The sequence below is a fragment of the Gallus gallus genome, chromosome 13 (assembly GCF_016699485.2).
Source record: "Gallus gallus isolate bGalGal1 chromosome 13, bGalGal1.mat.broiler.GRCg7b, whole genome shotgun sequence".
Classification (NCBI taxonomy): Eukaryota; Metazoa; Chordata; class Aves; order Galliformes; family Phasianidae; genus Gallus; species Gallus gallus.
Window position 1 is genome coordinate 15,105,175 of NC_052544.1, and position 10,432 is coordinate 15,115,606.

Consider the following 10,432-nt stretch of genomic DNA (forward strand, 5'->3'; position numbering starts at 1 on the left):
AGGAGATTCCATGCACATAAAGCTGCCCCTAACAATATAATACCAGCAACAGCCCAGATCTCCTCACCAGACTTGACTGTAGAGTTCTTCCCAGGGACTTCCATCCAGCCTCTGTCTAACTAGAAAGCCTCTCATTTCCTGCATGCAGAGGCTGAAATAGCCACCTGCAACACAAGTCACTGAACATCTCCCTGAAGAACTCATGCTACATGATCAAAAACACTCCTACAAATCTAAGCACAGTCATGTTCCCTTTCTGTACATAAAAGGGCCACATTGCCATATGTCCAAAACTAAACTATCTCTTCCATCTTGCAAAAATAAAAGAAAAGGCTGACCTAATACATCACAGGTTTCCTCCATTTTATCTCCTTTTTTTCTTATCAGTTTCTCAATATGCAGGTAAAAATCTGAATTGGCTGTTCCAAAGCATCTGTGTGCCTCCTTCTATAGCTGAAGTACCCTAAAACCTCAGAATTTGGCTCTTTGTCTATACCCTGTTGAGAATTTGCTACTGTCAGAAAACTGTCCTTGTCTGATGCTTCTTTCTGGAGACTGGAGGCCATGGAGGCAGTCATTTGTCTCCTAATTTCTTCTCCAGCATCTGTTGCACCTCTTACCCTCAGCCCCAAATATCACATGAACTGCAGACTCCACACCAGAGGAATTACACTGAGCTTGAGGCAGCCATGATTTATTTTGCAATACAAATTGCATTGTAAGTTATGCTTCCCTCAAAGGCAAGGGATACTGACAAGAGCACCTGTTCCCCAGATTCCTCCCTTTTCCCCAAATCAGTCTCCTTCAATGACAAGTCATGGCCAGCATGGTTTAGAGTTCAGGTCACAGGACCCTGCAAGCTGGAACAACTGGGGGCAGTTGCTTAGACACATTTTGAGGGGATACTTTATTTATTCTTAGTACACAGGAATGGGAGACTCTTAAATTGAAACTTGCAGAGACAAAGTAAATAATAATGGTTATAGCTAGCCAGGCTGTCTGGCTTGATTGTCCTTGCAAGGAACAGGATTAGTAATAAAAAATAGCAAACTAATAAAAAAAAAAAAAAAAAAAGTGACATATTACCTATGGCTTTTCTTGTTTTAACTGTTCTTTTTCTTATGTGTTAACACATGTTGGTACACATTAGAAAAGGCAGGCTTAACAATGTTTGTGTCATTCATCTTCATACTTAGTAAGTTTTTCAGGCTCTAAGATTTAAAAGCTCTGTTTGAGACAAGTTCAAATCAATAAACTTGAGATGAGCAATTGGCAGCCATGCAGGAGAACCAAACAATCAGTTTTAATGGATCACCTTCTTAGCTTTTCCCCATCTCTTTCTGTGAGTGCCTAGTTCTCATGAGGCTGTTCATACAGACAAGGATTTTCTTTCATTTTGTTGTCTTACATCTTACCTCCACCACCTGGAAAGCTTTCCTGGACACCCAGTCACTTGAAGTGACTCCAGTGATGGGCTTCCAGAACTGCCCATCATGTTTATTGCATGTGCCCAAAGCAGCCAGTGAGAGTCCTTTGGAGCAGCTGGTGCCACCTGTCCTTTGCAGTCAGTACACACAAATACTTTTCTGCCTCCAGAAGGACGTGACAGAATAGCAGAGGTGAGACAGCATTAACAATTGCATCAAGACAGGCTGAGTCTTCTACTTCAGAACTCACCAGTGTCCTTTGGACTCTCCCCTTCACAACATGCTTGTTGTTGCGATGCATAATGACTCATATCTTTGAGAGGAACTATAGGAAAAGGTGTGTTGTATTTGTTCAAAAATTAATTATTGATGTCAGTCAAACTCCTCAGCCTTGGAGGTGTGAAGGCAAAACATTAAACCTGTGCAAAGGTCAGCCGGGACCTCCCTGTTCAATGAAAGGAACTAAGGCAGAATGATGAATTGCCAATGAGTTCCTGTGTGTTCAAGCAAGTGACAAACTATTAACCTGTAAAACCGAACGTTGCAATACAGGAATTCAGTTTTGGGATAGTTTTCACTGAAGTATCCAAGTGGTAAGTTTTCTGAGTTTGTGATATCATGTCAGATATATATATGAAGATATATATGTTTACATAAATTATAAATTTATATTTATATTTGGTGCCCTCTACTTGGGCACCAAATACAGAGAAACAAAATAATGCAAAAGGAAATAGAAGTTATTGAGAGCTATAAACAAAGGTGAAATACAGGATATTTTGCCAGACCAATTTTACTTTTGGCTAAAGCTAGCACTCAGTTTCCTTTGGACATAACAAAAAAACATTGCTGGTAAATGAAAAGGAGGAGGAGCAAATGGTCACTCCATCACTGGATACTGGAACAAATATGGTTCCATCAGTATGGAACCATTTGTTGAACTGGGATACTAAATTACTCCTTTGTTTATTACCCTCTTATTTTAGACCACTTATGAAACAGGAAATGTCTTAAGGTCAAATCTTCCACTGAGTTATGCTTAAAGATCAAGAGCAACTAAACCCAGTAAATTGCACAACCAGATTTTTGTACAGATGGAACAGCAAATAAATAAAAAACGGAAGTTTTGATGATCATGTGCTTCAAAAAACCCCGAGACCAACACCATTTCAATGGTCCATGAGAGATCCCAGTCTCCCACAGATCTTGGGATGCAGATTTTTTAATGAATCTGTTTTTTCTGCTAAAAAAGTTGAGCGCATATTAAAAGAAGACAAGTAACACACAGCCTGCTCCCATGCTTGCATGTGATCTATCGTCCCAGCTCACAGTGAGTTTTTAATGTAATGATTTTGCAGGCCTGAGGCTCCCACACTTACTTGGATATGAACAGACACTCACCCACTTAGCAAGTTAGGATCCTAAGCCAGACCAGACATTTTTTGTTCAGGTCCTTAAAAGTTGTTCCCTCTGTTTGCTTTCCTTAGTAATCCATGAGTGTTGAACATCTGGGAATCATCTTCTGTTTTCTGACAACTATGAAGACTCTCATACTTTGAGTAAGCTCTGCAAAGTTCATTGTCCTGCCCAGCAGGTTTGTAAACTTTGTCAAAAGAACCAAGCAGATGTTCTCCTGGGTCACTGGACATCCAACTTTCTTACCTGCTTTGGATGGGAAGTCACATCAGTTTCAATCTCTCCTACACGGCTTTTGTATGTAATGGCCTACATTAATTTGGTCAGCTTACACTAAGACACTCAGAAAAGCCAGGAAGCATTCCATTTCCACGATAAAAATAAATGTTCAAGATACTTCTTAGAAATATGCATACATTTTAAAAATAAACCACACCAAAGAAAGTAAACAAAGCAAAAGCCTCTGCTATTTTATGAGACCAATTTCATTTCAAAGTGAATTCAGACCTATGACTTTGGTTATGTCTGCTCTGGAACTTGATATCTGCCAGCAAGTCTGCATCAGACAAAATTTCCTGTGTGTTCAGGGAGAACCTGCAAGTGCAACTTCATTCAGAGCACCAGAGCAACTCTGCATCCTTTCCCTGAGTGTGCAACAACCTCAGTCCTCTCCTACTGTTATGTGTGCATGCTCCAGCTATGCGGACACAAAGTGAGTGTGCAAACACATTGCACACTGATAGTCCTTGAGGGTGCCCTCTGCATCCCATACTGACACAAGAAATCCCTGTGAAGCAGGGATACTAAGGCAAAAACAGACCTGTAGGATTTGAAGGGGAGTTGTGCATTCTCACCACCTTGTTTAACAGGGTCAAAGACTGTATTTAAAAAAAAAAAGAAAAAGAAAGAAATCATATTCTCATTAGGGTCTGCAGGCTTGGCTTGCCTAAGAACTGAAATAACTTACTGCACTGAAGTTAGACTTGGATTGCAAACATAGGGGAATACTTAAACCCACGCTTGTATTTCACATACTTCACAGGTTCTGAATACTATGAATATCAACTTTGAATTGCTGTTGCACTAGACAGCAGACCTGACCAGACAGTTGCAAACACACCTGAGTAACACAGCTTCAACTCTGAGTTTAACACGAATAAGTCACCTGAGTCAAATTTATTCACGTGTCTTTTTAAAGGCTCCAGTTCTCTGCTCAGGAGCAAAGTGCTGACACTCTTACTAAAAAGACAATTCAGCTGGTCACAAACATCAGTGACTATATTTGCATCTGCCATCACAAATATATTTTGGTTTTAGATGGGGGAGAAAAGAAAACAAACACAACATTTTCTGGTTAAACAGAAACAGAGTATGGTATCACTGAGACTTTCTAAAGGAGAGTTTATTTAATTTATTCTTCTGTACACATAGCTAGTTTGCTAGGATATTATAACTCAACTCATTTCTCTGGTGACCCATGGCAACCTCTGGATCAAAAGGATTACTCGTGACTCATAACTTACCTTGCCTAAATATAAATATAGGGCTTTAGGTTAAGTAATCTAGGCCTTAATCAATAAAACATTTAAAGTGACAGTACAAGGAGGGATTTCAAAAGTTGTGCTATTTTAATATTAACTCCTAATACCTGAATTTCTGGGGCTGTTCTTTTCTGGTTTTAACAGAGATGCCCCACATCAAGGATTTTCCATGCATTTTGTACGCACAAGTACAGCTGCACACAGTTTGAATGTTCTCCTGTTCCATAGCAGACATATGCTCATTTTCCCTCACAGGAAATCCAAGCAATTGCCCCTGTGTGGAATACCACAATTAGGTGACCATAATTGCATACCTAATGAGCTTGTACATGTTTTGAGTGCCAGTTTCTCAGATGTGGCCACCTAAATGGGTATCTAAAATCTCACTTTTGGGTGGTGAGGTTGACAAAAAACGTATGAAAGTCTTATTTCATATACTTAAATTGGACCATTTAAATGCCCAATACTTTCTTAAGTGCCTGCATTTCAATATCATGTCTTAAGTGCAAATCGCCCAACCTTGTGGGCTAGCATTGGCAACCAGATGTTGAGAAAATACAAATTGAATAAAATACGACTCTTTCAAAAGAAGACTGGAAACTTTCCAAATAACTGCAGGGATGTAAGGTTACGAAATTGTTTCTTCTCAGCCTGGGAAATCACAGGGTCATTCCTGTTAGTAGCCACAGCAGTGGGTTGAGGAAAGCAGATCGTCTTGGCCAGCCCACAGTGCCAACCCAAACCCTCTGTATCCAGATGAGCAGAGGGCTGAGCACAGGACAAGGACTCCGCACTCCCAAGTAATACAGCTTCTACAACCCATACGTTCTCCCTTCTTTTCCTGACTGAACTCATGGATGTTTGTTACAGCACTTTGGAAAGCTGTACTAAGACCAGTCAGTATGGCCACCCCAAGGGTAGTAGAGCTGTACATAGTGACAACAAGCTGGAGTCTTAGATACCCAAAGCATTTTATGTTTTTTGTACTGCTTAGCTAGCCTGGGGCAAGGAATGAAATGCAGCATGGTGTAGACCACAGCAATTTCAAAGTGTACAGGCACAAATAGATTATTACACTTTATATGATGTAAAATGACTTTCTGACCAAGAAGGAAGTCAAGATATTGATAAGAAGCTGGTTTTATCTGGAATTATTTTGGTATTACTGACTAGCTAACACTCTGTAAACAAATATCAACTACGCTTTCTGTTGTCTGTAGTTCCACTGATTTCAGTGGTGAAGGTCTGGGCTAATAAACTTTCCTCAGAGCTTGAATAGTCCAATTTAGGAATAGGTGGAAATGCTAGTTTCAGTTACTAAATAACTGCATATTTTCTTTCTGAGGGAAAGAGCAGGATTTGTATCTGGCTTTTATTCTTGCCCAGGGTAATGGAAAAGAGCAGATTAATTGCAGCTTTAGAAACCCTTCCATGAGTTCTTTAGTATGAATTATTTTATATAATTCACAGAGAAGGTGACATGATTTACATCAATATATACAGTTAAATTGTTCTATATTGTAAACCATTAGCAAAGAAGGATGAAGGGCTTATGAAGAGGAGTGGAGAGACTATAATGTTATGACAGAATGAAAAATTTCTGGACATGCAAGAAGACATCACACTGTTTCCATTGGAAGATAGTTGTGTATGTTTCCTACAGCAACTATAAGATCTTTGGCCTGTGCACTGTAGACTATTCTCTGTTTATTTTCATTATATACCAGAACCTTTTTTACAGAAGAGCAGAGCAGACTGTACTTTAACTCCTAAATTTGGGGGAGGAGGAAGTTCCACAAGGGTGTTATGTGGCAGAGGGATATAACTCACAATAAATTGGTGTTATCCGGTCACATTGCTCATCCAAGTCCTCAGTAAGGCAAGAAAAATATTTCTTACTGCACAGGCTGGTTCTTGCAGAGGCATGAAGAGCCGCTGCCCCATGTTTCCATTCCCAAATGAAGGAGAAATGTCCTCAGTGTCAGCACACAGGGCTTCATTCAGAGCTGCTGGAATGTGAAACCCTGAGTTGAGGGAGCAAGAGAGAGCAGAGGCCTCTTCCTCCATCAAGCATGGGAGCTTGCAGTGGGTGGGTTTCATGCTGGAGGCTTCCACCGGAGGCTATGAGTGGAGAAAAGAGTACAGCAAACCCCAACCCAAATGGTTTACGCTGAGAAACAGAACTCGCTCTGAAGAAAAGGGTTGGGAACCCAGATGGCACTGAGGGAAGAAAAACTCTCTTATTGTTGACACAGTTTATCCTTCTCAGAATATAGTTTTGTTGTCCACTATAAGCTGTAGTTCACCATAAGGGAAAGGAGCACTTTCCAAGCCATTACAGGACTCCTGATTCTCTCTTCAGTTTGGTAGTGGCTTCAGCATTGCAAGCTTTCTTTTTGGTGCTGAGTATGCCTGAAGAAAAATGATCAACCCAACTCTTAATCATTCCTACAACTGTGTTTCAAGAAACATTCTTGTTTTCTAAAGGGTGTTCATTTTTTTCCCCTAGGGACCCATTTAACTTTCCTTTCTAATCTCCTAATGATCTGGAATAAGGTCTTTAGTTGCTTTGCTTGTTGTGAAACAGCTTGGGGAGATAGCTCCTAGTCCATGTTAACCACACTTCAAATACTCTTTGTATGACTGATGCAAAGCCATAATCTCCCAAAGCAAGTTTATAACCATTTTAACAACCGAGACTTAAGGAGGTTATTGCAGGATGGGCAGGGAGAGAGAGGTGAAGAACTGACCAAGGAAGCACAGTTCAGTTTGTCTTCCAAACAGCTCCATATCTCTTACAGCTTTACAAGGATGAAGTGATTGATGAACAAACAAGAGGGCCTAATCTCAAGTAAAGGAGAAGGGGGGAGGGGAGTATTCTGACCAGCAGCCTTCTTCTGGAAGGTCATACAAGCACATTGCTATTTCTTTGCAGTGAAGCAAATGACTGAGTTTCATAGGACTCAGAACCTTCAAACAGAAGTGAAACATACCCTTGGGATAATGAATTTTACAAGCTGTGAGGTCTGAATGCACACACGTAGCAGCTGTGTGCTGTCCTTGGGGACATCAATGGAGAGTGTAAAAAAGAGGTAAAAACTTTGTATTTTAACACCGAGGAATATATTCCATGAAGCTGTTCCTCAGTCAAAGTCTATCTCTGACTTTTCTCTTTGGATCTGCCTTTTAGGAAGAGAAACACTGCATATATCAGGGACAGAATACAGATTTGGATTTAAAATTAAGATGATTTCAACAGCCCTTCAAAGAAGTCTCTCAAGAACATAGTAAAACACACAGTCTTGTACACCGACAAAACTGCTTTGAGAGTACCTTCATTTTTGACTGCTTTCTATTTATTCAATTTCTTTTAAGTAAGCCTCAATTAGTTTGGAGATTCAAATGTGGAGAAGAAGTAAGGGAAGCAAGAAGCTCAGCCCACCAAATTGTGGCTCACTAGCAGAATTTTCACAGCTTTAAAACAGTCTTCCTCCACAGGGCGCAGTGCTTCCGCCTAAACCTGCTTGTGAGAATTTATTATCCCTGTGTGCAAGTCTTTGAAACCAGGATTTTAACGGTAATAATTTCTCAGCAGTGAAATTCATGAGAGGCTGTAATATAATGCCAAGTCTATCCTATTATGGTTTTAATTGGAATATACGTTTTATGTGTTATTAGAGCAATGTTACTGTCCTCCTTATGCTTAATACTATATGAATAGCTAAAGCCCTCTAATGACCATGTAATTTATTGTCCCTATAGTTATGGCATTAAGCTACAAGTCACCTAATACTTGCAAACATTGTAAACTCCAATTACAGCTACACCAGTGATCCTTCTGTCAACTGAGCTAAAAATGAGTCAATGATAAGGTTAAGCACTGAGCCACGTAACACAGTTATCTGGAGCTCAGCACCTGTACTACAGAGAAATGTCCAATAAACTATGGTTAAATAGTTTTACTTTGTTATCAGATATAAGTATAGCAAATACAATCAGCTTCCAGAATGATGTTGATCACCATCATTCCAACAATCTTTTATGTATTTGTCAGCTTTATCCTAATTTACTGCTAACAGTCAATCACTGCTTCTCAAGAACCTGAGAGATTTCACAGACACCAGGTTGGATTCTGGCTACCCCTACAGAAAATCTTGGAGGCTCATGAAAGTATTGCCTGCAGCTTCTATTCAAGAGAAGCATTGTCTTCAAATACCTACATAATGTCTTCAAATGATGGCTGGACTAGATAATCTTAAAGGTCTTTTCCAGCCTGGATGATTCTATGATTCTGTGAAAAGTACTGTAGAAAAATATATTAATCTTTAAGGTTTATTTCCTTATGGATTACATGTGTGTATATATATTCTCACAAACTGTAAATTGCATTTGTTTTGGAGACACAAGAGACACCAAAGAGAATTGCAGCACCAGTTGCACTGGTAATCTTATAAATGTCAGTGGAAATTCTCTCCTGGCTGATCCGTGATATATGTGTAATTCCTCTGGATAAGCATTCCTTTCAAAAGAATACATGTAGCAAACTGAATACATAAAATGGATAAATCATCCATCCTCATTCGTGGTGTGTGATTATTCACTTGTACCACGTAACATTTCTGCAGCCCAGAAGGTGAACTAAATCGTACTAAAGAGGAAAACAAGAAATTGGACATTTCAACCACACATTTTTTAAAAGGAATGAGCAGTCAGACTACATTTTGTGACACATTTGAGATTTGTGTGTGGCTTCATATGTTTTCCCATGACCATCCAAATATTCATGGAGAATTAATAACATGGTCCTATCTTTAGCAAGTTCCATTCATTCTTATTTGTATCTGGCTATAATCAGCACAGAGACCCCAAATATTGGACGACTGCATTTGATTCTTGAGTTCTTTTCTTTTTGTTTATGTCAAAGCAAATTAGCTGGAAGGACCCTGACGAGGAAATCGACCAAACAGTGGAAGGTCAAGAGGGCATTTCACTGAAATGTAATATAATAAGTACAACTTAAACAGTGACAAATCCCATTCACCTCTTTTGTTTTCTTGAAATGTTTAGAATTATTTTTAACCGTCTTTTTAATAAATAAAATTGTTCTATTGGTTTATCATACATTTGGATTTCATTAATTTTAGAATATATTCCAGGCATCTAAAATTAAACAGATGTCATTGGGCTCATTTAGACCTCAAATAACCCTTGCAACAAAACCAATTATTCAAGGGTCAGCTGGAAGTTGGAATTTAATAATAAAGAAAAGTTTAAAAGTGAACAAAGAAAAGGAAGAAGAGGAAAAAGAAGCAGCAATGCCAATTCTCTGTCCACACAATTATTAGTGCAAAAATAAAAAGTTGAAGATCTATTTTAATATGAGGGAAAAGGATGGAGCTAAAGAGTGAAAGTTCAAGAAAACTTATTTATCCTCTGAATGTTCCTTCTCCAGGGGGAAATAGTCAAAAAATTTTTCTTCCAGATTTCTAGCTTTGCCATAGGGATGGATAAAAGAAGAAAGGTTTGGTTTTGTTCTGGAAGTTGATCCTGTGGTCAAAGAAATGTATAAAATATCATGATCAGTCTTTGTCTACTCTACCAGGAAACACCATGGCAGAACCTGGGAATCCCAGCTACAATCCCATACTCCAAACAACACTTCCACCTACTGTAAGAATGTCGGGGTTTGATTTTGGCTTGCAAGCACGAACTATAACACTGGGGAGACTGCAGGCAGCGGAAAAAAAATTGTGTCTCTAGGAGCCTCTAGAAGTTTCCATCTCGTCAACAAGGACTCAGCTTCACAAGTGAGTGACCTGATGTTTGGCACCAATGAGAAGGCAAGGACTGGTTGGAGACTGGAGAACACCTGCAGTAGTGTTCTCAAACTGATATCTCAGGGGGCAATGCTGAGACAGCACAAGTTCCTTGGGAGAAACAAATGGCTTCTGATATCCCTAAGGAAAGAGAAGTTTAAAAAACATGAGTGAAAGCTGATTGCTCTCCCTTCTTCCTCACCTTACCAAAGAGGGAACTGGGTTCCCAGCT

General features: G+C 39.4%; 1 long non-coding RNA gene across 2 annotated transcripts in view; it reads left to right on the plus strand.

The window, feature by feature from the left end:
* LOC107054563 overlaps positions 1 to 9,505 on the plus strand; it is a 34,328-nt gene extending 24,823 nt beyond the window's left edge. For both annotated transcript variants that reach the window (XR_001468945.4, XR_001468944.4), the window contains one exon: positions 2,915 to 9,505. This is a non-coding gene — a long non-coding RNA (uncharacterized LOC107054563). The remainder of the gene's footprint in view (positions 1 to 2,914) is intronic.
* Positions 9,506 to 10,432: the final 927 nt, after the last annotated feature.